The following is a 4,705-nucleotide window of genomic DNA, read 5'->3' on the forward strand; positions in this document are numbered from 1 at the left end:
GGCCCCTTATTAACTTTATACACAAGGCATAGAAACCTGGTCCAGTGGGTCTCAAAGTGTGATTTTACATGATTAATGCCGTTTAACATATACCGATTAATCTAGGCCACATTTGCTTGTGGGGGTGGAGCTTGTTTGTTGACACAAAGCACCTTGATAAGTAAAGAGGTTATGAGGTAGTACTGGGATAGGGAATAATGTCTGAAAGTTTGCCAAGGGCACAAAATCCTTCTGCACTAGTGCTGGTAACCTAATGGAAATTTTTCAAATTATAAATTTTTTTGTAGAATAAATGCAGGGAGAGTGTAGGAATATTGAGAAGAGCAAAACTAGATGCAGTCAATTTTTAAAGATCTATTGAAATACAGAGTCCAGAAGAAACCTCATATTAGCAGGAAAAATGTAGAACTTTCTGCCATGTGAAGTGAATAGTGTAGTGCATGCATTAAGGGGAAGTTAGATGAGGCAGTAAAATATATTGGCAGGTATGGGGGTTGCAAGTGAAGAATGAGTGTGGGCATCATCGCTTTGGGCTCATTGGCCTGTTTCTATTCCGTACGTCTGATATAATAAGAGTTGATTTCCTTGGGTGACTGCAATGCAGAGTGATGCCCACTTCATGGATTCAATTTCTGCACTGGCTGTGGTTTCCACAAAGGACCCTCCTCCTCAATCTCACCCCTTAGCTGAGGCATGGTGACCTTCAATCACCAGTTGACTGTCTTACACCAGAGCAGCCTTATGGTCCTCTGGGACAAAAGTCCTTTACCTTATTCAATAAGTAAAAATGCCAGAGTCCTACCAGATCATTAGAGAAGGATGACTGGTGATGGTTTAACCTAAGGGTCACCGTACCTCAGATGAGGGAAGAGATTGAGAAAGAGAGTCAGTCTTTCATGGTAACCTCAGACAGTGTGGGACTTTACCTTTTATATAATCCTGTTATACCTTTTATAAATTACTAATTAGGATGTGGTTGGAATGCTGAATCAGGTTTAAGGGCCTGAAAAGATTAATATTGAGGGGTGCCTTAAGTACCTAAGGAGTGTTGCTGAACAAAGAGACCTTAGAGTGCAGGTTCAGAGTTCCTTAAAAGTGGAGTCACAGGTAGATAAGATGGTGAAGAAGGTGTTTGGTATACTTTCGGTTTTGGTCAGAACATTGAGTACAGGACTTGGAGGTCATGTTGCAGCTGTACTGTCCTGTACAGTATACCCCTCAATATTAATCTTTTCAGGCCCTTAAACCTGATTCAGCATTCCAACCACATCCTAATTGGAATATTGTGTACAATTCTGGTGACCCTCCTATCGGAAGGATGTGGTGGAACTTGAAAGGAGTCAGAAAAGATTTACAAGGTTATTGCCAGGGTTGGAGGATTTGAACTATAGGGAGAGGCTGAATAGGCTAGGGCTGTTTTCCCTGGAGCGTTGAAGGCTGAGGAGTGACCTTATAGCGGTTTATAAAATCACAAGGGGCATAGATAGGGTAAATAGACAAGGTATTTTCCCAGGGGTGGGGGAGTCCAGAACTAGAAGGCATTGATTTAGGGTGAGAGGGGAAAGATTTAAAAGGGATCTAAGGGGCAACGTTTTCACGCAGAGGGTGGTATGTGTATGGAATGAGCTGCCAGAGGAAGTGGTGGAGACTGGTACAATTACAGCATTTAAAAAGCATCTGGATGGGTATATGAGGGTTATGGCCCAAGTGCTGGCAAATGGAACTAGATTATCTCGGCCTGGACCGAAGTGTCTGTTCCTGTGCTGTACATTTCTATGACACTAATTATATCATGACAGGTAGATTGGTGTGGATGGGGTTAATTATGTTCTTTTCTCTCTTTCCCCGACCACTTGCCAAAGACCCAGTTAAGCAGTTATCTCCTTTAAGACTCAGCTAGCTGGGTAGTGGTGCTACCAAACAACTTTTAATAATGGACATTGAAGTCCCGCACCCAGAATATGTCTTGCTTCTTTCCTCTGAGTAGTGGTCACATTGAAGCCATACCCTCTTCAACCAATGGAAATTGGATTTGGGGGAGCATTGATAGGTTATAGCTCGAGAAAGTTTCTATGCCCAAGTTTGAATTAATGCCACAAGATTTTATGGGGTTCAGAGTCAATGTTACTAACTCTCAAGATAACTCCTCAACAGCATTTAACAATCTTGCCACCATCTTGTTAATGGAACAGACCATACAACTTTGGCACAAGATGGAATAAGATTGGCCGGATTTCTTGCATCTAGATCGATGGAGATGGTGTAATTTCTCAAGCCTTGTTTTTGTAATTTACAACTGAGTGGTGTGCAAGGAAGGCTGTTTTAAGAAATTCTGGAGGGATATAGACAGGTTAATGGGTAAAAACTTGACATGGAATATAATGTGGGAAAGTATGAAGTTATGGACTAAGGTGGGAAGAATACAATAGCTGACTGTTATTTATAGATTGCAGAAAGTTGCAGCACAGGAATTTTGAGTGCATGAATCTAACATCCAAGTTTAGTGGGTAGTAGGGAAGTCAAATAAAATGGAGTGTAAACTTAGGGAGGTTTTACTGAAAGAAAATAAGACACTGGTCAGACCATAGCTGAAAAACTGTGAGTAGTTTTGATCCCCTTACTCAACCAACCAAAGAGAGATTAACTTTGCATTGGACGCAGTCTAGAGAAGGTTCACTTGCTTGATGCTGGGCACAGGTTTTTTTTAACATAAGGAGGTTGTGTAGGTCTGAGTTGTATTCTGGAAATTTATTGAAGCATACAAAATGCTTGAAGGTCATGCCATGAAAGGGTGCATGAGGAGAGATTATGTCCCCTTCTAAGTGTCTAATGCCAGAGGGCACAATCTCCTTCAAGTGGTTGCATATTTAAGAAACAGATGAGAAGATTGAGGGTGATGAACACATTGAATTCAGTATCACAGTGGCCTACAGCTCCTACATTTACAGCAGTTTGAGAGGCCAGATGAGGTAAGGGTGGCAGCTTTCCTTTCCTTTTGTGATCTAAAGGGGATTATTTTTGGTCAGAAGGCTAGCTTTACAGCTATTTACTGAATTCAAATTTCACCATCTGCCATGGTGGTATTTAAAGTCAGGACACTAACTTGACTGTCTAGATTGGTAGTCAGGTGACATTTTCACCTTTCCATAAAGGAACGTGACGGGGAAAGTCAAAACGATACTCTCAACTCGCTACACCAACACTGATCAAAATGGCCAAAGTGAGGACTCCAGATGCTGGAGATCAGAGTGTGGTGCTGGAAAAGCGCAGCAGGTCAGGCACCATCCGAGGAGCAGGAAAATCGACGTTTCGGGCCGGATCCCCTCATCAGCCCTTCCCGGTGCTGCCCTGACCTGCTCCACTCTCATCAAAATGGTCCTCCTCCATTGGATCAGCCTTCCCGCCATGCACTCTAACAATGGCCACGCTTTCGCCAATCAGCAACGGCGTCTGGATCACATGATCAGGAGAAGTCTGATCCGCCCCTTCGGTGTGACATCACAATGTCTACGTCAGTTCCGTTGATTCACCGCCATATAAAGGCTCGGGAAGCGGCGTTCTGCCTTTTCGCCGCTGGACTCCGGAGTATTAGGATATGTGTATCCTGGTGGTGGTACTCAGGCTTCAAGGCCTACCCTCCCCTCACCATGTGGGGTAGGAACACAACGTGGCGGGTCCGATGTGAGTAACGCGGTGTGTGAGGGTGTGGAGGCCTGTCTGTTGGGTCCTGGTGTGGGCGTGTGTGTGACCGAGTGAACATGATGATTTTTGCTGCGATTTCCTGAATTCGCCATGTGGAGATCCATCTTGGAGAGCTGAGCACTCGCTTATTAGCGATTCCTCTGGCTGTGAGGCTTTAATGTCTTATTCTAACAACTCGCCTTGTGTGTTTTTCAGCATCAGTGATGGTCGCCTGCTGTCGTCCTTTAGCTCCACCTCGAGCGGCTGGATTGTGAATGTGTCCTGTCCCTCATTGTATTAAAATGAGTGATCTCTATTGGTCTGTGCCCCAGGTCAGTAAATTAACTTTGGTAAACGAGTAACCTCAAGGGCATCTTGCTTTAGAATTTCGTGAAGTGAGCTGATTGTTCCAACCACCGACTCCCACAGCTACCTGGATTACACCTCTTCCCACCCTATCTCTTGCAAAAATGCCGTCCTGTATTCCCAATTCCTTCGCCTCTGCTGTATCTGCTCCCAGGAGGACCAGTTCCACCATAGAACACACCAGATGGCCTCCTTCTTTAGAGACCGCAATTTCCCATCCCACGTGGTTAAAGATGCCCTCCAACGCATCTCGTCCACATACCGCACCTCCGCCCTCACACCCCACCCCTCCAACTATAACAAGGACAGAACGCCCCTGGTGCTCACCTTCCACCATACAAATCTCCGCATAAACCAAATCATCTGCTGATATTTCCGCCACCTCCAAAAAGACCCCACCACCAGGGATATATTTCCCTCCCCACCCCTTTCCGCCTTCTGCAAAGACCGTTCCCTCTATGACTACCTGGTCAGGTCCACGTCCGTCTACGACCCACCCTCCCATCCTGGCACTTTCCCCTGCCACCACAGGAACTGTAAAACCTGTGCCCACACCACCTCCCTCACCTCTATCCAAGGCCCTAAAGGAGCCTTCCACATCCATCAAAGTTTTACCTGCACATCCACTAATATCACTTATTGTATCTGTTGCTCCCGA

At 45.0% G+C, this 4,705-nt stretch overlaps 1 long non-coding RNA gene and 1 other non-coding gene across 2 annotated transcripts in view; both read left to right on the plus strand.

Annotated features, from left to right (window-relative positions):
- The first annotated feature begins 3,554 nt into the window (after positions 1 to 3,554).
- The window catches only part of LOC122554762, a 4,105-nt gene continuing 2,954 nt past the window's right edge, over positions 3,555 to 4,705 (plus strand). The window contains exons 1-2 of the long non-coding RNA XR_006313067.1: positions 3,555 to 3,681; positions 3,898 to 4,013. This is a non-coding gene — a long non-coding RNA (uncharacterized LOC122554762). The remainder of the gene's footprint in view (positions 3,682 to 3,897; positions 4,014 to 4,705) is intronic.
- Positions 3,750 to 3,826, plus strand: LOC122554820. Its single transcript, XR_006313102.1, has one exon. It is a non-coding gene; the product is annotated as a small nucleolar RNA SNORD55/SNORD39 (small nucleolar RNA).

This window comes from Chiloscyllium plagiosum, chromosome 11 (assembly GCF_004010195.1).
Source record: "Chiloscyllium plagiosum isolate BGI_BamShark_2017 chromosome 11, ASM401019v2, whole genome shotgun sequence".
NCBI lineage: Eukaryota > Metazoa > Chordata > Chondrichthyes > Orectolobiformes > Hemiscylliidae > Chiloscyllium > Chiloscyllium plagiosum.